At 44.0% G+C, this 27,148-nt stretch overlaps 1 long non-coding RNA gene across 1 annotated transcript in view; it reads left to right on the top strand.

The window, feature by feature from the left end:
• The window catches only part of LOC308179441, a 74,340-nt gene that overhangs the window by 37,446 nt on the left and 9,746 nt on the right, over nucleotides 1-27,148 (top strand). The window contains exons 3-4 of the long non-coding RNA XR_013940371.1: nucleotides 4,149-4,239; nucleotides 7,938-9,392. This is a non-coding gene — a long non-coding RNA (uncharacterized lncRNA). The remainder of the gene's footprint in view (nucleotides 1-4,148; nucleotides 4,240-7,937; nucleotides 9,393-27,148) is intronic.

The raw sequence follows: 27,148 nt of genomic DNA on the forward strand, positions 1-27,148 counted from the left end.
TAGCAAGTGGTGTGGGTTTGTGAGGGCTATGAACGGCAGACTGCTGTGACTAAAGACAAGAATTGGACTTCATGTTCAACCACCTACCTCAGCCATATGGAGAGCAAGTCACATAATTAATATTCTGTGACTTACTGTCACAGAATTAATATTCCAGAGTAGGAAAAACACCAGCCCTTAAAATATACAGGATGGCAACTGTTAGCTAATTACTCAAATCTAATTGCTGAAGACTGTGGAGTTAAAAGTACTTGGTCACAGTAGATATCTGGATGTCAAATCAAGATGACTGAACTCCTGAAGCTGTCCCTCTGCGCTGAAAATTGTACAGAGAGATAGAGACAATACTTTTTCTGGGTAAAGATAACAGGGCTAAATAAGGAAAACTACTTCACCATAGAAACTGCTGCCTTTTAAGTGGTGACGGCTGTTACTGCTTAGTCCCGTTTTGGGGGATTTTGTTTTGGTTACCTTAAAAATATCAACTAACAAAGACTCAGAGTGGCCATATGCCTCTGATAGAATGAACCCAGCAAAGGGCTGCTTTGGTATGGTGTTTCAGTATTGGGTTAGCATCACACTGAGAAAAAGCTATCACACTGAATACTATGCTGATGGCTTGCTGTCCTTTCCTCATCTAACGCAAAGTCACTTTGCCACAGGATCTTGGAGACAGTTGGCTCTAATGTATGGAAGTCTTTTCATCCTTGATTCACTTGATGCATCTCCATGTGAGGTGTGACTATTCCAGAACTCACATTGGCACTCTCACTTGTAGGCACCTAAAAACAGTGAGAGGGTAGCGTGACTTGTGATTTTTCTCCCAGTTAAACTTCTTTTCAGAGTGATCAGTGCATTCTAGTTCTGTAGAAAAGTTTGCCACTTTCCTTCCCCAAACAAGCACACCCATTTGAGAGCAGAGACCCTCCAAAAGTGCGTTGAAAGAGCGCTTACTACATGAAAAACTTCTTACCAGTAGCCTTATTCTTCATGTTGCTTCTCAACTGAGTAAGCAAGAACTTTTGTTGTCAGTGCAGTTTTGTTGTTCTAAGTCAGATTTGAATTTGTTTTGTAGATGCCAAGTATTTATGGTATGCACGGAAGCGTTCAGCATTAGCAATTACGACTGGGAGTACTGTTCTCATGGGCCTCAGACATGGCATTTCTCACTCTTTCCTAAATCTGAGCAGCATTTGAGAATGAAGCCTCTTCATCTCAGCCAAGGTGGCTCGTGACTGCCATCTTGGTTCAAAGCAAGATCTCTTGTCCCATGTGACAGCAGGGTGTGGGGGGGAAGAGAGAGAGGGAAGACCAGCATGTACAAAATTGCAAACCTATGTTCCTTTTAAAAACCTGTTTTAGCAGTTAGAAGAACTGAGCTGTTTAAGCTTTAGGGCTGCTTAATTTTTTAGGCTCTTAGTTGTTGAACCAGCACTTCATCATTTCAGCCTCCTCTGCAGCTTTGACGTTGCCTGTGTCAGAAGCAATGTCACTCATCAGCCAAGTGCCCACTGACACAGGCACTGAAAATGTCCAAAATGCCAGCTGCAATTAGGTCCTTCTGTTATGAAGCCCCAGTTTGCACATGGTGAGAACAACTTTACTGCAATAGCCTTCCCTTCTCAGCAGTAAGAAAAACAATTTTTTCTCTTCCCAAGGAGTTTTACTTTCAGGTACTCACACTATCTACAAACATAAGCGTGCAATCTACATTTCAGCATGTAGATTTAAACAACGTATGACCCTTTTGTGCATCCATCCACTGCTTACAGAGAGCAGAAATACAATTAACCTCACTTCTGTCCTCAGGATTCTCTCTAAAAGAGCAAGCTACTATGTGAGAAAAGTCTGCTTGACTTCTCCCTGGGACAAAAGTGGTTTGTCTTTTTTTTTTTTTTTAAAAAAAAAAACACCACCATGGTCACCCAGCAGAGCTAGTACAGTCAAGGAAGTGAACTGGATCTTAATGTCACTTGCTAACGTCACAGAGCTGACATCTTACTTTTCATAGGATCATCTTCATTTTCATAGGATTCATCTTACTTTTTCATCATAGGGAACATATTGCACATAGGGAAAATGCAACTGATGTAGTTTACCACAAGATTTGACCTATAAATTGCCTAAACCGATAAGGAGTTGAGGCAACAGGCACTCCCATTTCAGTATAAACCACTGCTTAAACACCGCTCCCAGGTTTGCAAAGCCAGCAGTTAAAATTGTGATTGTTTTACTCGCAGATTAAACACAGTTGATCTGAAGTTTTTGCAACACAAAACAAGACAGTACTTCTTTCAGTTACTTCTAACACAGAATGGCCCAAGAGGCCCTTGCTCTAGTCCTCAGTGTTTATATGGGACTCAGAGTTACCACCTCAGGTGGCTTAATTTATCTGGTTATGACATACGACTAATGCAGTACTTTACCCTACACAGACTTTTTCTCCTTATTGCAGAGCAAATAGGTTTAGATAGTGCAGATTTGCTTTCTTCAGGGAGTGGGGAGAGAGAAGGCTGGGGCAATAAAATCCATTATATCTGTCTTTTTGTATCTCCTTGTCATGAACTTCTAAGAAAAGGAACTAAGAGGATCACTACTGAGAAGAGCACTATAATTGTAGCTCCTGAGCACCGCATGTAGAAGATTGCCAAGGCAACCAATCATTCCACGGCAAGGGCAGAGGTAGTTGAGTTAAGATGAGGTTGTTACAAACCCCTGTTGTGCATAATCATATAGTAAGCAACATTTTTAAAAGGCTCTTGAATAAAATAGGACAGAGGGAAAAGGAATGAGAGAAATTAATTTCCTCTATTTTTCTGCTTGCTCACTGATTGAGGTACAAGAGCAAATTATATGCATGTCCTGCACCTGAGGACACCGTGGGCTGGCAGGGAAAAGCTAGCCGCTTTCTTCACAAATGTAATGCAAGAGGCTATGACAGGTAGGACAATGGCTAGTTTTATCTGGAAAAAAGACAATTTAGTTCATAACATTTTTGAATATGAAGCCTGGAAAGAAAAGTGCACTGATGCAGAAGCTTAAGTCTCTGCCATTTTTGTTACAAATTGCATTCTTGGGGGAACGTTTGAAGTCAACAAGATCTTTTTGCAAGTAGAATTTACAATATGAGATTTGCAGATCAAACTCCTAAAATCTGAAATGGATAGGTCTTTCCCTAGCTTCCTCTATCCCATTGCTCCTAGTTATAGCAGTACAATGATTCATGGGACTGGACGGTCAGCTGAAGCAGATAAATTTTTCTGGCTGAAAGTAACCTTTACAGGGGGTTATTTCAGTGATTCAGCTTACACTGCTGCCCCACAAACAGTTCATCAGCATAACTGAAAGGAGTGTCTTGCCGTGGCGTAGGATGTTGCTAAATAAGATTCATTACTAAAGAAAGTCTACCATAATGCTTCACTGAACAGAGCTGGCAATTTATCACCTCATAGACACTGCTCCCCCCCACTGACCTTTCATTTTTCTTTTTTTTTTTTATCTTTAAGAATAATTATTGCTTCACAAATGGCTGTTTCCTTTGGGCTTGCTGCTTTCCTGTTTTGAGCCACATTCAGTTGCTGGCTCCTTCACTAAATTCTTTGCAAACCAGCCTGGCAGCATTCTAGAGCCAGGTTGTGAGGATTCCAATTGCACAAGTTTAATTGACCCCTATGTTCCACAGCTAGATCTGCATCCACCAGATTTTCAGTTGCAATGGGAAAGAAAACAACACCCAAATAAGTTCCAACAGGTTCTTCAGCGTTACTTGTTGCCAATTTCCTCTATGTAGAGCATTAAGCATCACCCTCACAGCCTAATGTAAAAGGCATTGTGTTCAGGAGCACCAAGGGAAGAAGGATCAGAATGGAATTATCAGAATGGAATTGTGTTTCTCATCCTGTCAGTAACTTGTGATATATGGGACATTGTGATATATTGGACAAATCACTTCTCCAGTCCTCTCTTGCTTAATCAGGGGTAGCAGTGGTGTCTAAGCAGTAAAGGTACTAGATGTGGTGTCATATGCATAAATTCACCCCCACCAGCCCCACAAGAATGCTCTTATATCTAGGGGTTTGGCATGCATGGAAAAGGCCTTTTCTTTTACATTTCCAGGAAGTGTAATTGCTGTGTTCTTCTTTCACCAGCCAACTGTATTTTGTACACAGGACCCATTTCCTTGGTGTACAGCCCTTGCCTGTTGGAATTAAGACAAAAACTATCCCCATGAAACCAAAGGTGAGTATGGCAGATATCAGAAGTGAGATTCCCCCACTGTTGTCCTGCAGTGATGCTGTGTTGCAAAATTCATCTGCAGCCATAGCAGGGATTGATTTAAGCAAAACCCAAAACATTCCTCAGGGACAGCATTTTCCGACCTTACTATCTTACATGACCAGGAAGTTTGCTCATCAAGTGTTCTCCCCATCACATAAAGCATGGCTGTTAGCATTATTTAACTGAACCTCAGAGCGTACAGGAGTCTTCAAGGGCAGTGAGGGCCTGACATGGACTGAAGGTCCTGCAAGTTACTTTTCCCTGTTTTGTTAAAGACCTTTGGTGTCACCCATCTTTGTGGACTTAAGTACCTCCTTGCAGAGAAAGAGGAGGACGTTCTGCTGCTTGTAAAAATTCTTGATGGTGTTAAGCTTACTGCTCTTTCTTCCTCCTCAGTACTGTAGTAAAGCTAAGGCCAGATACAGGACAGCAGCTTATTTTCTTGGAATGTCAGTTGATTAAGTTTTCTTCTGGACAAAGTGAGCTAAGAAGAACAAAGACTAAAAGAAGTCTTGCTTGGCACTACTAAGTGTCAAAAGGGGCAAGAGGTCATGAAATGGGTTGGAATATGGCTCATTTAAGCAGGTGCACAGAACAGTACAAAGCCCTGAGAGGCGTGGCCATTTCTGAACTCATTATCCCACTATAGTATCTTTATATTAAAATAATTTCTTTACATACCTGAAACTAAGTAATTGCAATCAGTAAACTCTGAAAATTTAATATAAAATCCTGTGCAACAGATGTGAGATGAAAAACCATTATTGGTAGAAAAACTGAGGCCCTTTAGCAGCCTGTGACTTGCCTGAAATTTTGCATTAGAAAAGTATTGAAGTGTCGCATCTAATAAATATAGTACAGTTCTTTGCTTTATGGTGATTAATGGAGCTAATAAGTATTTAAATAGATATCTAGCAATGAACCAACTGCAGAGCTTTCCTGCACTGGGGTCTGTCTCAGAGAAGTTGCAGCTAAATGCTGTATATCCCTTAGCTGCATGTTTCTTTTACTGAAATTAGGCTGCAACTCACTCTTAAACTAGTAAGCTTCCAACTTCCTGTATGCTTGCCCATCTGGGTTTTTGGTTTGCTTTCCTGCAAAAAATATAAAATTTTCAAAGAACTGAAAAACAAGTTTTTCAGTTATCACAGGCCACTTGAGGAAATTACTTCTTCCGTAAATGTGAGATGACCAAAGAAATAGATATTTCTCTTCTGTAATTTTGAGTCTCTGGAAGCTTAGTTGTTTGACCTGCAGTTCAAGTTCCACCCTCACATTCATGTTCTAATCCTCTTCTTCATATTTTATGATCCTCAAAGTAAACTGCATGTTTTTCAAAGTAAACTGCATGTTTTTCATTGACATTCTGTTCAGCTCTTTTCCCTCCCTTTGTTTTAGTACACAAATGGGTCACAATTTTACTGTTATCCCACTCTTTTTAAAAAGAAGTATCTTCCCCATTTTATATACCCCCTTCAGCCTGCAATACCACATCTTCTCCATAAAGAATTCAGGTGTGGGTTTTGTTTGGTTTTGGTGAGGAAGGATGCTTTTATGTTGAGGCAGACAACTGCAGTTCAGGGTATTTAGGTTCTGCCCACAGGGCTTTTTACAAAGTTTTAACAGTTTGTTTAGCAAGTCATTACTTGACTTCTGTGGCATTGCTAAAAAAGATGGGAATAATACTTCGCTATTTCAAGCCAATGCAAAACTAAAATAGTGCTTTTGAAAGTATGCTGAAACAGCCTCTTTCCCCTCAGATAGAAGGTGCATTGGAGGCACTTCGTTAGTGTTATCTACTTACCCAGTCTCATCTGGATTTTACATGCTTTTGCCCTGTGGTTGTTTATGTTGAGTAGGTACAAATACTAGAAATATGATTATATGCTGTGAAGTAAATTGCTCTTATTTGCTGTTTTGTCCATAAAAGCTTCCCATAGGAGCTCAAAGGTAATTTAAGCCACATAAGAGTAGGTTTTATGCACCAACAAAAATTTTATCCTCTTCAATGTCCTCATCACTACCTCAATATGGCTTGTGTGTCCTCTTCTCAAGAAGTTTAATGAGGGGCCCATGTGCAGCGACAAGACTAACTCATCAACAAAAAATTGTGCCAAAGTATGCAGGAGAAGTGAGAACTGCCTTGAACAAAGCTATAAAGTCATGCCTAGTTTTACAGGCTTTACAGCCCCAATCGCACACATGCTTCTGTAAACATGTATTGCATACTAGTGGCTTGGACTAAGAGGACAAGACTTCTGGTATTATGGCTTTGGTTGTGCTCTGAAGACAGGAGCACTCTTCCTCTGAGTGTGCTGTATTTTATCCAGCACACTCCACAGAGAGAGTCTTATGTTTATGCCAGTGAAATTTCCCCATGAAATGAGAACCTATTTCCCTTCCCCCTAAGTTTGAGACAACGCAGATAGGGCTTCAGTTCACCAGGCCCAAGATGTTACAAACTTCTCTCACTTCTCACCTGGAAGCTGTGCATTCTGATGTCTCTCAAGTCAACATTTATCTCCCCAAATAAGTTGTAGGAGGAAAAAAGTTATTAAACTCCTGGGAGAAACTGGTTCCTTTTCTGAAAGATTTTGTTCCCTTTCCCATTGCCTATGAATGTCATTGTATCTGCTGTTTGCTGAGCAGGAAATGCATTATTAAAGCAGTTTCTCCTCCATAAACTGCTTTGCATCTGACTGTTTCATTGTAAATCCATAGCCACAAAGTCAGGCCACCTTGGGATAACCCAACATGAAATCTGACCTGATGAAAATGGTTCATGCCTCCCAGCCTGCATTGCAACCTGCAAGAAGGGCTTTTATTATTTATTCAAAACCTGTTTAAATCCCCCTTTTTCTGAAACAACCATTTTAAAAATATTAAAACGCCACAGCTAAGCTGGGAGATTAAACAAGTTTAAAGCTTATCATCGCAGGTGGGATATTAGTTCCAATAAAATGAGGAGAGATGGCAGGCTGCGTGGTAACTGGAGCCCCTTCTACACAGTAACTAATCACTGAGAAAGCATTTGGTGAAGGAGGGGGAGAGCAGATGAGGGAGTGAGACAAACAATGCATCCAAGCTCCTGGCAACCCTAACTGTTTACCATGGTGATGCACAAAAGGAAGAATGCCATGCAGAGTAGCAGACCTGGATCTGTCCCCATAACACTTGCCCTAGATTCAAGTGCTCTGAGAAGCTGAAAATGTGACCTTCGGATATTTTTTTTGTGTTGGATGCTGCAGCTGGTCAACACTGTTCCAAAGCTGTCAGAAGGGTGCACAGTACTTACCTATATATCTTGTTACACATTTTTCTTCTAAATGTTCAGGTTTAAGTGCACCTCTACCAGATCTCTACTCTTGTACCTATACTTTTTAAATGGAGCCAGTTTTTTTTTTTCTGCCAGTAGTATTAACAGACTTATTACTTCATTAAAAATAACTGAACTAACAAAAAGGACCAAATTCCAAATTTTGCAAGGGAAGGGATGACTTCTTAAGTTCCCCTTCCCTCCTGCCCCCCATGGGAATAACACTTGCTAATGGGCTGGTCCTGTTCAGGGCATCATAGCTCCAGCTTTCAAGTCAGGAGTAGCCTACTGGAACAACTTCAATGTCCCACAACTAGGTCAACCCTTATCTTTCTCTCCCCAGGGTTCTCTCACAGATGCAAGCTTGTATCTAGTCCTGTGATGCAGAAGGACCACAAGTCGAAGCACAGAAGAAAGCTGGCGCCTGAGCACACAGGTTGGACGCCTAACTCTTGAGGCATGTACAGAGGAATCCTGCAAAACCTAATGAAAGTGCAAAATGAAGCTTTTATCAGTGCAGGTACTTCAGCATCTGAATGGTGAGAGAATCATTTACTGCCAAGAGAAATTACATTGGTTGCTTGCAAATATTCACCTCATTTGGTCATGAACATTGCAACCTACGTATCTGGTCCATTTCTAGGGCATCTTCCCCTAGGACACAATATAAAAAAAGCGCAAACCAGGTTTTGAAACCTGAGTGAGGGGCAGTAACCATTCAGTCCTATTTCAAGAATTCAAGTACACTGGCCATGAGAATCTTAAGAAAACTCTAATATGTAAAAACTCACTAGGATCCAAGTAGCTGGAGACAAAACAGTTTGGAACTACATTACTCCTGTCCCTCACTGTTGAATCTGACAAAGTTTTGAAGCAGAAACTAACATTGCCACTCTTCCACATACAAACACACTATAAGGACAGTTTTTCAAAGGAGAAGGAAAGCTTTGACAACCTGGAGCTGGCTTATTTGGGCTGGACAGCTTTTGTATGACCATCTTGGAGGAAAATGCTGGGCATACGTTAATCTGTCTTTTTTTTAAACACAGACCTGTTTCTAACAGAAGAATTTGTGCTTTTACCATGTATCACAGGCACTTAACTCCTTAGGCAGGCAGGCGGTGTGATTTGTATAAACCCAAGTCATTAAATAGCCCTTGGCCTTAAAGTGAGGCAAGTACCTGCCTGAGCTATGTACTTAAATTCTTAAGTGAGAAAACAAGGGGGGCAAGGTTAACAGAAGCCTCAAAGAGCTAAAAAACAAGCAAAACACCCAGGAGAACTCCTGAGTAACACATCCAGAAAGAAATGGGAGAAAATCTGATAAGAGCAAACAAGGAGCTTTGATGTCTCAGTGGGGCCACCAATTGGTGTCAAAGACTGAAATGCAGTTGAAATATTGGTGGAAAATCTTATACACCCTTGCTATGTTGCTTGAGACAAGATCAAGAAATAATAGCACAACCAGACTGCACATCAGGAATAGGTGTGGTGCAGAACCAGCTATCAGGTTCTATACAAGCACACCTGCTTGTGTACTCGCTGCCTATGTTGCAAAGACCTTAGTGATGCTCTCTGCCTCCTCTTTTCATGAAAGAGGACTGAAAAGTCTTCTTTCTGACTGAAAGGACACTCCACCAAGAAGCGGGACAAGGTTGATCATACTGAGTTAGAGATTTCCATGAGATTCCAGTGAGTAGCACATAAGTAAACCCACAGAAAGGGCCTGTGTGGGGTGCAAAACATCCCCATCTGTTTTCTCTTGAAGGATGGACTTCCTACTCATGAAGTGGTTCAGGTAAGTTTCCTACTGGCAACTTCAAAGGATTAGAGTGATTGCCCCCCTCCCCCTTTTTTTTTTTTAAATCTCCCTTCCTCCTAGTCTTTGCAGTCTAGGATATTTCCTTTTTCTGAAAGCGACACAGACAGTTCCTCCATATTCAGTATTCCTATACAGAGTTTAACTTTAGGCAGGGGACAATCATCATTTCCTATCTCAGCTATATTTGTCTCTTCCTATTTATGCCTATTCCTATGTATCAGCAGCCTATAATTACTGTTTGGGATGTAAAGCATGTTTAAAATGTCATGTTTAAATATTCATTGTCTGCTTCACCATTGTGATGCCTGCATCAAAGAGATGTACAGAAAAACCTCTCGATCTGATGTGCATGATTTTAAAACACCTCCACTCCATGTTATTTGCTGTTGCCTGGTTTGCACTTTGAAAATGTCACAAAACAAGCAAGCCCTGAGAATCCATTGTGCTGGCTGCCACAAGTACAACAAATGAATAGCATTAATAGCAACAAATAGAAGAGATACATAAATTTCTTATTTGAGTGTAATGGCACTCATTAAAACCCTGGAATTACAGAGATCGTCCACAAGACACGCACTACTGCCTTCTACTCGTGATGTGGTCCCACGATTCTAAGGTAACTGTGTCCTCAGTGGAAGAGTTCCTTAATTTTGTGTCTGCTTTAATGTAACACAGATATTAAGTCTCTTCTGCATGCAAAAATTCAATCCCTTACCAGACTGAGTGCAAAGTCCCTCTGCATTTCAGAGTTGCTGAGGCTTTAACACATAGGATGCCACACAAGGCATCCCAGCTGGCAGCAGGTTCAGCAGTCCACAGGTAGAGACCCACACTTCCAGTCCTGGCCCACAGGCGTGAAGGTAAGATTCTGTATGCACTTAGGTTGCGCTAACCACTTTGAATGTGCGAAAGAAAGGTTTACACGTGGAACTTCACCTTGCTGCTGTCAGAGAGCACCAGAGAGGCAGCACCGCAGATCAGCTAGTTCTAGCATCTAAGGTTTAGTTGCTCCACAGCTCTGCTTTTAGAAACCAGGTCTTCAAACACGGGCAAAAGACACCCCCGAGGCAGCAGAGAAGCCTCGTCACACCACGGCAGCACGACAAACTTTGCACGAGTGACCCGTGGGGCCTCCTGGCGCCTCCTGCTCCCCGGCACTCCCCAGCCTTGGTCTGCGGCGACACCTCCCGGATGGCTCCGGGAGCGGCCCCAGAGCAGGCGGCTGTCGGGATCTGTCGTGCCAGGACGGTGCACGCTTTCTCTCCTGCCGTTGTCTTTTGTCTGATACGTGGATTCGCTACTTGTAAAGATCCTTTTGAATTTAGATATTAAGACTGGGTCCAGGAACTCAACATCCTTTGGCAGCCCTTTCCCAAACCCATTCACAGAGGAAGGCTGCACTTTCTCCAGACCCTAACCCTAGCCAGAGCCCAGGTCCAACAGCACCCCGCCTAGGGCTGCCATGAAATAGTGCTCACGGTGGAGAACTTTGGGTAGCTCTCATCATCCTTTGGCAGCCCTTTCCTGAGCACAGCAAACAGATGCAGCAATTTACACAGCAGTGTCTGGGCTCTGGTTAGAGCTTTTAAGGATCTTGGTGGAGGTTGTAGGGTCTCCTGAGGAACTAGAGGTGATTATTGCCAGTCCTCTGATCAGACAGAGGTAGATTCAGTTGACTTGACTGAGTGGTTCAAGCACCCTGTGAGTCAGTGCCAGGAAGAGGCCTATATAAGAGCCAGGCTCGGAGCACAACAAACAGAGGCAATGGCTTGTGCAGAAGGGTGCAACAGGTCACCGTTGTTTCCAATCCTAGTACACATGCTTCCTCAGATATGGCCATGACACACCGCAGAGCATATTCCCCAGTAGCTGCTGGAGTCCCTGCATCAGCTGTGTCAGAGGTCTCAACCCAGACAGAGCCCTGACAGCAGCAGTGTTTCTTCTGGTCTCAGGCTTGGGAGTGCTTGGGGCCTCTTTGGGAAGCCTGGACTGAGTCAGCCCTCCTGTAGAAGGTGTGCTGTTGTGCATGAGCTGTGCTGTCAGGTAAGGGAGTTACAAGAGGAAGTCAGCATGTTGTGAAGCATCTGAGAAGATGATCGAGAGATGGACAGGGTGTTCGTGGAGACCATACAGCTCCAGGAATCCCAACCCTGTCCAGCAGTGGAGTTGTCAGAGGGCTCTGCACAGAGTGGTACATCATAACACTATAGGAGAGGGCTGCAAGCTGGTCACTTCTCATAGGAGGAGAAAGGGTTACTCCTTACTCCTCTTACTCCTTCTGAAGCCTTGCCATTGAGGAACAGGTTCAGTGCCCTACAGGCTGAGGAAGAGCTGGGCAAGACTTCAAGGGAGTCAACTGCGCCGACAAAGCCTGTGCCTAGCAGCAACACCTGGAAGAAGCAGCAGGTGATTATGTGACTCCCTGCTGCAGGGTATGGAGGCACCTCTCTGATGACCTGACCTCATGTCTAGAGAGGTTCGTTGCCTGCCAGAGGCTCAGATAAGAGATGTCATGAAAAGACTGCCAAAGCCTATTTGTGAGTCAGACTATTACCCTCTGCTGCTCATCCATGTGGGTGCTAATGACACCAAGGGTAAATTAGAAACCATCACGCTTTAGAGCTCTGGGCATGGTGATGGTGGTCAAGGGCCTGGAAACCCAGGTCCTTTTTTCCTCCATACTTCAAGCAGGGGGGAAAGATGAGAGGAAGAGGAGACATTTCAAGTCAATGACTGGCTACGCTGCTGTTGTTGGCAACAGGGTTTTAGTTTCTATAACCACAGAACCCTATTTGAAGATCAAGAACTGATGGGGAAGAGTTGTGAGCCACCTCACTAAGAGGGGCACACGTCTTTGCTAATAGGATGGCCAACCTGGTAAGGAGGGCTTTAAACTAGGAAAGACAGGGGAAGGGGAGAGTTACAGGGACAGGGTAGATACGCCTTTTGCTGCCAAGTTGGGATGCCTCCAGCAGACACATGCAGCCAGGGGAAGTGAGTGTAAGACATGACTATGGAGGATCCTCTTGCAGCCTTCCTGGGAAACCTGTAGGCTCAGTCACCTCCCTGAAATGCTTGTATAGCAATGCATGTAGCATAGGAAATAAACAGGAGGAATTGGAGATCTGTGTGCAGTTACAAGACTATGAGCTCATTGCAATTACAGAAACATTGTGGGATAGCTCACATGACTGGAATGCTGTCATGGAGGGCTATGTGCTTTTTTAGGAAAGACAGTCCAGGAAAGTGAGGTGGTGGAGTTACTCTCGATGTCAGAAAGCAACTGGAGTGCATTGAGTTCTGCCTAGGGGTAGATGAAGAGTATCTTGAGAGCTTATGGATAAGGATTAAATCAGCTCCATGCCATGGCTGATGCTGTTATGGGTGTTTGCTATGGGCCAGCTGATCAGGAAGTAAATGAAGCCTTCTACAGACAGGTGGAAGTAGCCTCACAGTCACAAGGCCTGGTTCTTATGGGGAACTTCAACCACCTAATATCTGCTGGAAAGACCACACAGCTAGGCACAAACAGTCCAGGAAGTTCCTGTAGAGCACTGATGACAACTTTTGGACATGTGTGGTCAAGGAGCCAAGGAGAAGTATGCTGCTAGGCCTTGTATTAAGAAACAAAAGAGCAGGCTGTAGATGTGATGGTTGGAGGCAGCCTTGGCTGCAGCAACCACAAGATGGAGTTGGGGATCTTGTGAGGAAGAAGAAGGGCAAGAATTAGGTTTGTAACCCTGGACTTCAGGAGAGCAAACTTTGGCCTCTTCAGGGACCCTCCTTGGAGGAATTCCATCGGCAAGGCCCTAGAAGGAAGGGGGGAATCCAAAAGATGATCAGTATTCAAGCATCACTTCCTCTAAGCTCAAGATTGATGTATCCCTATGAGTAAGAAGGCAAACAAATGAGGCCAGAGACCTGCACGAATAAGCAAGGAGCTCCTGGCAAAACTCAAACAGAAGGCAGCATGTCGAAAAGAGGGACAGGCCACATGGAAGGAATATTGGGAAGAAGACAGCATGTGGAAAGGGGCCAAGGCCCCTTGGGAATTCAGTCTCACCGGAGACATCAAGGACAAGAAGGGCTTCTTCAAATACATCAGTAGCAAAAGGAAGGCTAGGGAAAATATGGGCCCACTGCTGAATGGGGCAGGTGCCCTGGTGACAAAGGATACAGAGAAGGCAGAGTTACCAAATGCTTTCTTTGCTTCAGTCTTCACTGACCCTCGGGAACCTCAGGCCCTAGAGACAAAAGAGGAAGTCTGGAGAACAGAGGACTTCCCCTTGGTCATGGAGGATCAGGTTGCAGTCATTTAGGCAAACTTGACACCCACAAATTCATGGGTCCCAATGGGATGCACCCACAAGTGCTGAGGAAGCTGGTGGATTTTATTGCTAGGTCGTTCTCCATCATCTTTGAAAGGTCACAGAGAACAGAAATCAGAAATACCTGAGGACTGGAGGAAAGCCAGTGTCACGCCAGCCTTCAAAAAGGGCAAGAAGGAGGAGCCAGAAAACTACAGGCCAGTCAGCCTCACCTCCACCCCTGGAAAGGTGATGGAACAGCTCATCCTGGAGGTCATCTCCAAGCACATGGAAGACAAGATAATAGGGAAAAAGCTTAACAGTAGTAGTGAAGAGCTCTACTGCTTCTTGGCCTGGTGAAGAATTGTCAAAGGCCCAGAGCATATACCCTGCAGAGATAAATGCGGGCATTTCCTGACTGTAGGTATAGACAAGAACATGTGCACACACTTAGGAAAGTTAAGTCTCAGGTCAGCCCCAAAACTTTCCCAAGTTGTACAAAGCCTTTGTTCTGGCTGTGACCTTTGAAAGGTGATACATGGGAACTTAATATGAGGTGCTGCTAGGGGACCTTTTAAAAGGTCTGTGGTGCAGCTGAGTCATTTCCACATTAGTCCCGTGCACACATTCTCATTACTGATGCCTGTTGTACTCTAATGGAGGTGGAGAATTTGAGGCCTCTGTCAAAGACGGAACCTTCTGAAGTCTAAGCAGCAAGGAAGAGTCCTTAGCCTCCTTGCAATGATTTGGGCTTCCCTTAGCAAAAGGAAGTGTCCTCCATAGCTCTGAGTCACACACCACCACTGGAAACAATTCTCCGTACAAGTCCACCAGGTGGAAGAACGTGGTGACTGCAGTGGCTCAGGGGCCCTGTGGCCTCAGCTGACTTTGAGGGAACTTTGATACTTGTACATCCTTCAGTCTGCACTGGTGCACAAGTATCCTGCCATGTTGCCCTTGGAAGCAGAACTCGATTTCATGCAGGCTTCAACGTGCAGGTTGTTGAAGCTGGATGCTGACAACAGGAAACAACTGACCTCTTCGTGCTACTGGAGGCAGCTCCTGCAAGCTCAGTCATATCCTCTCAGGTCTCCTCAGCACCACGTTTCACCCAGGGACAGTTCTTACTACTCCAGAGACAAACATGCAACAGTACCATGACAGGCAGACACAAAAGCACACTTGATCTTCTTAATTTAACTGGGATCCTGAAGTAATTTGTAGATGCAGACAACTGCTGTCAGCTGCTGTATTGTGAGCAGCACAAGAACACTGGCTACAGGACAGTGTCTCGCTACACTATTTACACCCCATCCCTGAAATGAATGTTAGACCTGTAATTGCAGAAGTATTCCTATATGCTTGCTTTTCAGTCTCAGCTCTTCTCTATAATGTTCCCCACTCTGACCCCCCCCGCCCCGAGCCCCTCAACAGAACAGCACATAACAACTCAACAGAACGTAACAGCTTCTCTGAGGCCTCTTTGCAATTCTACAGGCTTTTGACACATTCCTCAGGAAGCACAAGGCCTCATCTAGTGAATGATTCAGATAAATATCAGCCTGGCAGCTAAAGATGGAGCAAGAGATGAATATAGAACTGGCTCGAGCTTTCTGGAACCTCTTCGCAGTCTTCAGCCTCCTCCCCTGGTTCCCATCTTCTTTGGAAAATAAACAGCTCCGATTGTTGTGCACTTGAGATTATGAAAACATCAAGTCCATTAGTATTTGGCAAAGTGCTCTCTCATTTCCTTCTGATGTAATAATTGAGAGAGAGGGAGAGGAGACTGCAGAGATAGCACAAAGCACAAGTTAATGACCTTCTCGCATGTATGTGTGGGCTCTTTTATAGGGAGCCTTTTCCAATCCCCATCTCGCCTCCACTCATACTGTTTCAGCTGAAACACTGCTTCAGTGTGGCTTTTATTATTTGATCTGATGTCCCTTGGCTGGCCTTCAGAGGCAGCTAAATGGCAGGCAGGTGGGGGTCTAAGAGACAAAAAGCAAATGGAGCTAGTGCTTCAACAGGCCTACTGCATACAGTCATTGAAGCTTCACTCTCAGCAGGCAAACGTCACTGTAGCCAAATTCTTTGCTGCTTTCACTTCTGTTACGCATTTAAGTTAATTTGTCGGGGTGTTCTATTTCCCTCTGTGGAAGATTATTTGGAAAACTGTAAGCCCAATACAATCAGGACATAGGTGGAATGACCAGGTGTAGAGAAGAATCAGCTGTTGAGGGAAAATTAACTGAGGTCATTGGTTGCCACTATGAAACATTGGACTGGCCACCCACTTATTTAGTTGCCAGATTTGTGGTTTTTCTTTAGGTACCTAGAGGCAAATTAAGGTCAGAAATTCCACAGAAGGGTGTAGTGTTGCCTATTTCCTTCTAAGGACTTCTGTCTTTTGAATTGCTCCCAGAAGCCTCCAGAGATGTGTAGCTTTCCACAGTAGCTTAGCTGGAACCTATGCCAAAAATGCCATCTCATTTTGACAAAAAAAAAATCTTAATTCTGATTATGAATCTAAGCTCAAGTTTTATGGAAAAGAAAATTACCTTTGTCAGAGGTGGTTTTAAGTTTCGGTGATCCACTAGGGAATAGCAAATTACTAGGCTTCCTTAGCAAAAAAAGGTGATAATGTGGATATTCATTCTCCATCACAGAAGTCCTCTGACTACTGCAGCTCAATCTAGCCCTTTGCCAGGTCTCCTTACCCCTACAGTAGCGAGCATCCTGGAAAGAGGGTGCACATGCAAGGTTACAGGAGGTTTCAGTGAAACACCTGCTCCTATACATAGGGCTTCTGTCAAGACTGCCAGTAGTGCCAGAAGGCAAGTTACATATTTCCTCAGCGCCTGGAGGAGTTCTTCCCCTTCCTCCAAGATAAGGTTGTGCATACATCTGCTCCATTTGTATCCAAGACTGTTTTAATAACAGAATTAAGGAAGATTGTCTGATGTCTCAGCAGGGTTTGGACCGTTCATTTTTTGGCCAAGGCATACTGAGCTTACATGTTCTTGGGCAAACCACTTATCCTTTGTGCAGCAGCATTAGAAGACCTGGCAACAGGTAGGGAATCAGTTTTACCCTCTCTTAACCTCCAATTCCTAAAAGGAACTGACAAATGGATTATAGGATTGATGTGTCCCAACAGATGCATGATTTTTGAGAGGCCCTTTAGAAGGGCCACCAGCAAATTTCAGGACTGTAACAGAATTTCCTTGCCAATCTAATATACCCTCACATTCAATAAAGAGAGATTTCATATCATAGAAAAGAGGCCTTTTTACAGACCTGGTTACATGTATAGTCATTTCCTTTTTTCCCTGTACATTTTCCCTCCATATTTTATGCATGCAGAGACGCATACATTCTTACTCCTTTCTGCCATACTTATGGCTTCAGGTTTGATTTCATTGATTGCACACACCAATGTCTGCAAAGCTGCCTTAACTTGAAACAGTTGGGAATTCAAGGTGATTACATTTTTTTCCTTCAGATACATTGTTTTAGTTAAAAGCCACTCTGGCTGCTCCATAAGAAAGCCAGACACAGTGGTCCCCATTGTCCAACTCTTGGCCAAGGTAGCGTGTATGGATTAAGTGATGAATTGCAAAAAGGGCCTAAAAGCAAAGCTGCAACTTCACAAAAAGGCCATTAAAGGTGAGCGCTGTCGGTAAAGTGCCCATTTAGAATAAGCTTTTATGACCCTCAGTCTTCCCAAGACATACACAAGCCACAGATTGTTCAATCTGCCAGACTCCCGCTGCTGCAAAGTGACAGATTCTCATCTGAACTTGGCTAGGAGATCTTGCTGCAGGGACTGTGGTTCTCTGACTATAACTATCTACTCCCAGCTGGTGAGAGAGAACAAAACCTTGGTCCTGGTCAGAGACACAGAAGTTTGACAGTGAAACTTCAAGATGAAAAATTAAAAATTAGGAAAAGAAAATAGAACACCTTTCTAGCCTCTCTCCCTCCCCCCCCCCCACCACACACACTTAGCCCCATTCAGTTCTACTGAGTACCGTAAGAAATAGTTCTAAGAACCATTTAGCTCCTTTCATACACCCCTTTATATGGTTCTAAGTCTATAAAGCATTTCAGACTCAGTGGTTTGCAGGTTTCTGGTAATTGGAGAGCCTGCAGTTGGTAGGAGCAAGGACTAAAGCAGCAAGGGAGGATTATAAAAGATGTCAGGTAGGACAGAAGTCTTCTTGTCATGGAATTTATGGTTGGTCACCACAGTTAAATAGGCTTTTCAGACTTCCTGGGACGCTCTTAACAAGGCGGTTCCATTTTGTATGCATCAGTTTCTCACTGAGAAGTTAAGATAATTGCTGTTTTGGAACCAAAGCCCATGACCATCATTCCCTGATTTCAGATTGCTTTCGGGACCCTGACTGGAAGGTGTTATAAAGGACTGACAAATGTTTGCCGTTTAGATGCCCATGGTGTGATCCAAGACATTTCTCATTCTTAACGTGTCCATGCTGACTTTTTCCCCAAAAAATTTTCGAGTTCCTTCTGGAAGATTAGAAGCAGCTACCACAGCCTGCTATCAAGAAAGAAAATCACCACATCTTGAAGTGTGACCGCTCCTACAGCCAAATTCAAACCTAACCTACATATTCAGTCAAATGACTGCAACCCAACTAGAGCAAATGTATGTCCTAGAAACAGACAACAAAAGGCAAAAACAGACAACAAAAGGTAAAATCTTCACCAGCTGATAGCTCCAAATGCTCCTCTTTGGGTAGCCCTTGTTTCCCACCTGAGATGGAACAGCAGAAAGCTTGCAGATGTGAGGAGGACAACTCCCTGAACTGTGACATGCTCTGCCATTCTCCCAGCTGTTCCTGCAACCTTTCCTTTTGTACTTTGGACAAGCACGTAGGAACAACAGTCGAACTCAGACAGAACATCTGAAAAACCTCTTAAATAGTAGTGTTGAAGTACAAGGATAGGCAGCTAGCAAACAGAAGGCTTGTCAGCTTGGGGAAGGAAGGGAAGCAATGCGTTTATGGCAGATAAATGGAAGACACAGGGATTCACAGTTAACAGAGAGAAACAGAAAGAGCAGGGAATGAGCATGTGTAAAGATAAGCAAGATGTTTCTTATGCAAAGGTCTAGACAAGAAACCACTCATCAAATCACATTACTTTGTAGAGCATGGTATATGGTGCTTTAGCTTTGGTTACTTTCTTGATTCCTCCATCAGAATTCAGGGAGAGGTTTCATAAACAATTATATCTGTCAATCCAGGAGATTATTAAGTACTTTTAAAAATAGTTTTATATGCAAAACCATTTGGAGGGCACAGGAACAATCTGTTTACTTCCACGTATTCCAAAGATTATTTTTAAGAGTCCCCACGAGCCCAAGACTTGCCCTGCAAACATTTGATTTTACATAGAAGAATAAACCCAGGGAGGCTAAGAAGGATGCAACAGTGGCCCAAACCTAAAACAGGCTCATAACCAGGAAACGACAAGCTATTAGCAACCTGATCTAATTTTACAGTCCTTGTACAGCTAGCGCCCTGTGAGAGAGCAAGCCTGATGCATCTTTCCCTGGCACAAAGCCCACAAGTAACACTTTGCTATGTAGAATAGAAGAAACACCAGTATAACAACAAATATATGAAAAGTTTATCAGCACTTGATAATTATTCTTACCTTGTAGGCTGCTTCAGCTGAGTACTAATTCCAGAGGTCAGTAATAGTTCCTCAAACAAGGACTACTTGTAAATGCCAAACACCATTTAAAACAAAAGAAACCTCAAAAAACAAACAAATGAAACCTCAAAAAACAAACAAACAAACAAAAACAGCCTAAACAAGAAGACCCCTTACAATGCCTGTACAGCTGATAAATATATAAGGATGCACCTATGGGCATATATGTATATATATGTATGTGTGTGTACCTGAAAGGGTAGATGGGATTGGTCAGCAAGAGGGCCAGAGAGTAATTTAGGGTCAGCTGACAGCAGAGACAGGTGGAAATGCTGAATGAATCAAGTTCTCTAACAAGTAGATAACTGAAGTGGGTTGAGCCTTGTCTAGATTGGGATGTTTTACTCTAGGAACACCTCTACACATTGTCACCAATACAGTATTTTTTGGGAAAGTCCAGATGACATGCTAGATATTTCCAGATTTTTTTATTATTATTTTTTTGCTGGGGGGAGGCGGTTCCAAAAAATGTAATCTCTGAGTTCAAAGGCATTCCATCTCCACTTGCTCATTCTGCCCAGCTGAGGATAATGGCTCTCTCTACAGCTGACTGTTGTAGATGATAAAAAGTTTCAGGGCATAGCTGGTTTTTATTCTTCCGTATCTGTTTGTTTTTCTAATTATTAGAAAGAAAACTCAGTTCTTGCCGTGCTTTTTGCACTTGAATCAGCCTAAGCTGTATGGATCTTAACTAGGGTTTGGTGATGTTGTAATGTGTTAGATACTTTTTTGAAATTCCATGGCTTTCCCAGTTACGTGAAGACTTCTAAGAGCACAAAAAATGCAGCGATTACACTTTTTCCTTTTCTGTATAAACAAATATTTTTTTGAAGTTTACATTGAATAAGACATTTTAAATATCCCAAAACAACGTATACGACTTTGAAGTTCCCTTTGTTGAGAGCTTCCAGATAGGTCAGAGGAGGATACAGTTTGTTACCATTCAGAACAACTCCTGACTTTGAATACTTCTTATAAAATGGGACTTCTACCTCTTGAGTGGCTTATATGTAGCCCGACATCTGTGAATGATAAAGAACAGCTCCAAGAGTTGTGCCACAACGTCCTCCATGGTGTCTCCTTTTTGCCTGTCTCAAATAGTCGAATTTGATTTCCCATTCTCCACCTCAAGTAGCAGAAGAGATCACACGTAATAGCATACCGTGCCACCAGTCCAAGCCCTTCACCCAATCCTTTTTTTTCTTCCATGGAAAATTAAAGGTTTTGGTTTCAATAATCAAAGCAACTTCCAACAGTATATTCCACCTGCAGCAATCTGAACCTCTGTGCTTATTTTGGCACGTGGATAAGGGCTGGTCTGTACTGCTGTCCATGTCTGGATATCGTGTAGTTATACGGAGTGATCTGCAGCTAGATAGCACAGGTTCTGAAAGACGTCGTGGCAGTGATTTAGGCTACGTAGCGGTGTTACCTGGAGTTGAAGACAAGTTTGTAGAGGGCACACAAACGGCTCAGCTGGCAACATACAGTTGTCTTGAGAACATCTTCCTGAGCTGTAAGCTCACCTCAGGACTGCAACATACACATGCTTTATGGTGTAGCCTGATACTTTCTGTAAGCTAAACGTGCGTCTGAGTTAAGAATACAGATGAAGGAGATGGGACTGAGCCTAATTCTGATAGTTTCTATGACAATGTGGTGGACATATCAAGATTAAAAAAAAAAAAACCAACAAACAAAACAGTTTATAAAGCAGCAGAATCATTATAGATATTTTGATTGCTCCCTGAAAGAAAAACATGCATTTTTCTCCTTCAGGGGGAAACTGAAAGGACCAGTTCACTAACTTCTGTGCGATGCTTTGAAATCTGTAATGTGGTGAATTTGTGAAAGGTTAGATGATGGACTGGAAAAATGGTGGTCTGAAATAGAGAGGGTTCTGCAAGCCAAACCAAATAACTTTACCTAGAAACTGGAGCACCAGATACCTTGTATAGCTCGAGGAAAAAGTTTTCTTGTTTTGGAATCAATAGCTGGAGGTGTTTCTTAGGCATCTCCAATTTAGCCTGAATTATATTTCCTATTTTTTCCAGCTATTGGCTGAATTTATTTCTTCAGACATCAAAGAAAACAGTTTTGACGTTTCTCTCTTCACAACACCGTATCCTCTTCTAGCCCTGCCTTTCTGCCCCAGCTGGCTTTGCAGAGATCCCCTTCCTTTGGCCTGCATTAGTGCTTCCAATTTGAGTTCCTGCTTCAGTCAAGGTGCAGCCTGTAATTCTTGCCTGCCTCCGTCATTTCACATTTGACTGGGAAGAACAGCCAAGGCTGTGCACTGTAACCAGTCAGAAGAAGTCTTCTGAATTTGATTGCAGTTATTTGCTTTGATGCAATTTTTTTTACATGAGTAAGTCCCTCCCCAGCACCCTCCCGGACATGAATGCTCTCCTCAGCCCTAATGAAGCCAGTCCTTCTGGCTCGGCGCCTGTGTTTGGGGCTTCACTTTGACATGTCATAGCCTCACACATTGCTGTGAAGGTGTTGGAAAGGCACCGCAGCCTCTCTTGGAGCGGTGCTTTTTAAACTTTCCACTGATTAGGGGCCTTTTAGCACTCAACTGGCTTTTCCTAATGGATTTTTCCTTTTCATTGAGACTTTTTTTTTTTTTTCTCTTGCAGGCGTTGCCAAAGTAAACAGGCCTGGATAGCTATTTGGAAAGCAGGGGAGAGAAGAAAGGGGCAGAGAATCAGAACTGGTCCAAATGTGTCCCAACAAGCACTATGTATCAGTTGATATGTGTTGAGGGCCAAGTGCTGCCAGAATGAAAATCTCTGGGAAAATGAGGCCATTTGTTGAGAGACAAGCATGAGAGACAACTGCAAGGGCTTCTTTTGGACCAGAGATGCCACGCCTGCATCCCTGGGCCTTGAGGGGAGGTGAGGCATGAGGCTGGCATTAACCAGCCCCCTCTCCTCCCCCCACGCTTCTGATTAATATGCAGTTTTGAAGTCAGGAAGCGTATGAGTAATTCCAATCGTAGAGCTTTCAAGCACATCGGTCCTTCACCGCTCTGAAGTAGGTAAACTTTGTTCAACTTGATGTGTAGGAGCCAATGAGGCACTATCTTGAAAGGAAGTCCCTTCCTTCTGTGCTGACCTGGTCACTGGCATCCCCACATCTCCTTTTGGAGCTGTTCAAAATTTAGTCCAGGCTGATAAAGAAAATAATGCCCAGCAGTTCTGATGTTCCCAGCTGGATAAGCATGGCCATTCACTTTTGTGTAGGCCCTCAATGCACTGCAGGTACACTATGAATGTAATACATTCGTGGCCTGCATTTTTATCTATCAGAGCTTGGGGCTAAGAGAAAAATGTCCTGGATTTTACCGTTCTCTGATTCACTTCCACAAGGTATGGGAAGAACATGTCAGACCTATTGAAGTTCTTCCTTCCCTGTCCCAGGTCTGTACTGCTTTTGCCTGTAGTTTGGCCAGCTGCTGAATGCCCAGTCTGCTTCCTGCTCAGATTAGTAGCAAGAATTCATATTTTTCTTCTTCAGCTGATGTTTGTTCGCTGCTGGAAGTTTCAGCTTTGTTTCATCACGCAGTGCACTGAGGGGTCACCTGCTTTGTTCTGGTCAAAGATGAGCAAGCTCCCAATGCAATGGGGTATTCTGCTCCGAGTTCCTCCACCAGCCGGTGCAACGGTCATGGACAGTCAGGCTCTGACCGGCGTTTTCTGGTGCTCGCTACTTCCCCCGGCTCCTCTCCCCACAGCAGATCCTCCTGAATGGCCGGGTACAAGCTCTCGTATGACGTTGATCCATGCCAGGGCTGGATTCCAGATGGACACCTCCCCACTGCTGGCCTACGGGCATGTTTCACACAGGATTGATGGGGTGTTAATGATGCTACAATTTCAGCCAAGCTTCTTAGACATGCTGGGTTGGGAATGGGGAGAGCTCGGTTCTTAATCAAAACCTGATGTAAAATAGGGACCTCTACCTGCAGCACAGCCAGGGGAGTTACCGACACACCTGAAAGAGGGAAGTGAAGGCGGATACCTGCCTGATAGCACCCCACAAAGGCAGCAGTGGCTCTCTGGATTTTACCAGACTCCAGCTTGAATCAGGGCCCAGAATGAAACCATTTTTGGCAGGAAAGCCCTCACCACGGGAGCGGCCGAGGTTCCCACCTGGCACGCTGCCCTGCGCCGTGGAGGAGCCGCATGGAACCGGGCTGCGCCCCGCTCGGCTCCGCCAACGCCTGCGCCTCTCACCCCGACGGCCGCAGGCAGAGCTGAGGGACAGGATGCAGATGGAGCCCCCCCGAGGTATCCCCCCTGCCTCCTCCGCAGGGCCCTGGGAGCTTCAGGACGCATGTCTCTTCAGGTCAGCTCTGTGTGTCAAGGGGTATAAGAGTGGTTTCCCCTGCCCTGCAGGCAGTTTCCCAGGGCTTGATGCCACCCTGCAAGCAGAAGGGAGTGGAGCTGGTGGGCTCTGTGGCTGTTGGGTGTGCTGTGGTCGTTCTGGGGCTGATTGTCTTGGCTTTGTTTCAGGAGACGGGAGAAAGCCAGTTTAGGAGGCAGATTTATCCTCAGTGGGGCTCATCCCTAGCGCTCAGCTGTCCTGGCTTGTGCAGGTTTTACAGGATGTTTCTAGGGCTCATGTTGTGAGAACAATCCTTGCCCTGTTGGGCTTTCCTTAACTTCAGACAGCTCTCTCTCTCTTTTTTTTTTTTTCTTGGTGAAGCAAAGGACCCCAGTGTGTTTAGTCTTTCTTTTTTTTTTTTTATGGGCATTCCTTGGTTTTGGTCATATTTGTTATTGTTTTTGCCTATCTATCTTTGTAGTTCTACTGTGTTCTTTCTGCACTGGATGGCTACAGGCGTGTGCAGAGCTAAAGGCACAGGGAAGCAGTGTGTGTGTGCTGGGGTTGGACTGAGCTTTCTTTTATGCTCTCTTCCCCACCGTTAAAGTCGTGACAGTCCATGTGGTTTTCCAAAGGCATTGTGCTACTTCCCCTCCCATGGAAATACCTGCAGTGACTTTGGGACCTTTCGCATATTGCATCCTAATTTACGTTATATCTTCAGGTTGTGTCCTAGCTTAGAGCCGATTCTACATCCATGTGTTTTGTTTTTAACTTTTTGTATCTTACCATGCATTTTCTGAAACTGAATCACTTCTGCCATTGTATTTACCCCTTGCTCAACATTCTGGGATCTTTTTGTAAGTCTTTGCTGGAAGTTTTAGTTCTCACTGACCTGAATAATTTTATATCAACGTACTATAATGACTGAAGTTTGCAGACTAATTCTCCACATTCTTCTGTCCAAGAGTCTCTCACTTCTAATGAATCTGTGATCCAGACAGCTGCATCAATATCATTATGAATGCTACACAAACAAAGCATAACAAAGCCAACAGTTTGCCCAGTATCATCCATCTGTTACGGCAGTTTTAGAATTAGGGTTTTGATCTTTCCTATCTGCCCAATCCTTTTAGCATGTCTTGCTTATTAAATCTGGAGCAGTTCTTCTGTATAACCGTGGACTTAATAGCTGGAAACACATTGTTCAGGAGGCTGAAATGGTGGATCATATTTGCACAGAAACTTGGAACGGCAGCTCCATTCCACAACTGCTTGGCCTCAGGCATACTGGGATTAGGCATTAATGCTATGTGCCAGTGCCCCTCACCTCTGTCGGTGCTGTGGGCTGCCTTGTGCTTGCCCTGGTGGCTGGTTTGGTGGTGATGCCTAGGAAACAGCACAACACTCCCCTCCTATCTGCTAGATGTCAAAGCAAAGGGGAGAGGCAGGAGTGGGTAGAGATCTAGGTTGGACTGCAGGAGGGGATGTAGAACCACAAGAGGAAGGTGGACGTGTGGCCTGGTGACTGCAGTGAACAAGATGCAGCTTGGTAACCTGTCAGCTTGGCAGCTCTGCTTTTGTGCACTGAAACACGGAGTTTTCAAGCCATATGAAACAAGAAAAACAGCTCGTGAGTTTTGCAGTTGTACTGAGATTTTGCTTTCAGGTTATCCTTTGCAATCACATTGGCTAGAAACTTTTTTTCCTTTCTTATTTTAAAGCAAAGGGATGTGCATATTCTTTAGCTGGGCCTTGGTTTTTATGCTGTGGTATTTAGAAAGAACAGAGATCAACAAGTGTGAAAAGCGGTGAGAAAGTAGTTGCCATGGAGGGCCCTACAGATGAGAATCTTGCAAGTGTAACAGAGGTCACCCTAAATCTTACTCACTGATCAAAAATCTGTAGACTATAACTAAGGGTTTGTGGTGCCTGTGTGGACAGAAGACCAAGTGATTCAGATTGCTTTCAGAACTAAAGAAAAGTGGAGGTGTTCTGGGAAAATGGAGCCTAGCTCGCACAGCTGGTGGAATGGAGCCACTTGCCACACACAGGTGTTCTCAGGTTAGCGGTTGAAACATTTTAATTCAACCTTCTCCCTAATTTGTCTTTTTTTTTTCTTTCCCTCTACATTCTTTCTTCTTCTGGTTAAACTTATTTAGAGAATGAAGGTTTTGCTACTTCAATGCAAAACTGCACTCGTGGAAATGATAATGTATGGTTACTTGAGCATGTTAGAAGACTGATTCTTCCAAGTGGAAGCAACATTTTGCTAGCTAAGAAGCCCCGACATCAAAAATAAGCCAACAACATAGAGTGGTAACAGAAGGGTGAGCGAGTGGTTGGGGTAAAGTCTCCAGTTCTGCTGCCAGCAGCAGAGGAGGGGTGGCCTATCCTGCCTCTGTCACTGTTCTGCATTATAGCATGACATGGGTCTTGATGAGACAGGCCTGCTACAATGTGTGTGTTGTTTTCCACTTGGACTCCCTGTTATTTATGTCTAAAGTCACCCTGAGACCAGGCTTGGACCCTGCCTAATCAGTGTTCCCCTTCAGGTTTCTTTTCTGCCTCCCGTCCATGGCTTGACGATCCAGTTGTGCACCAGCGTGTGTCATTGCAGCAGAATGCCTTCCCCACACGCTCCCAGCTTTTGAAGCAGGAAAGAAATACAAGGGCAATTACTTTTAGCTCCAAAATGCTGCTTAACCCAGCAGCTAGGAGAGTTGCTCCCAGCACCTTTCTTTTAGCACTTCTATGGGTCATTACCCTGCTGGGATTAACAGCCTCCCTTTCCCTGCCATACGCACCTCACCCCATCACCTGCTTCTCTTGTACTTGTCTTTTCCCCAGGCACTAATGAAATTACCACTGAACCTGATTACAAGTAGGGGTGGAGCACTTTGACCAATGAACCTGCACCTGTGCGCGTGGTTGACCTTTAATGATCGAGCTCTGTGTATGCGTGCAGTTTATTTATTTATTTATTTATTTGAGACAGTTCTATTAGGAATCTGGAGTTTTATTTGCCGTCAAAACGTGACCCCTGCTGGAAGAAAAGGGACATGACTTCAACTTCTTAATAATATTGTAGACAACACCTGCACAGAGACTCTAATAGGTGTGATTGATGCGACACTCCACAGCTGTCACTGCAGGAAGTCACAGACAACTGACAGAAATGGTTGGCTTAGAGAGAGACTTTTTGAAGTATTAACCCAACTACAAAGTTTAAAAACTATATGTGATTTTTTTTCCCTAACTCTGTGGGATTAGATTTTATAGAATTGCAGGAACCTGTGAGCTTTTTGTGCAGGTGTGTGTGGTCATTTGTTAAGTGGGACTCTGGATATTGGA

Source organism: Anser brachyrhynchus (genome assembly GCF_964034855.1).
Source record: "Anser brachyrhynchus genome assembly, chromosome: 17".
NCBI lineage: Eukaryota > Metazoa > Chordata > Aves > Anseriformes > Anatidae > Anser > Anser brachyrhynchus.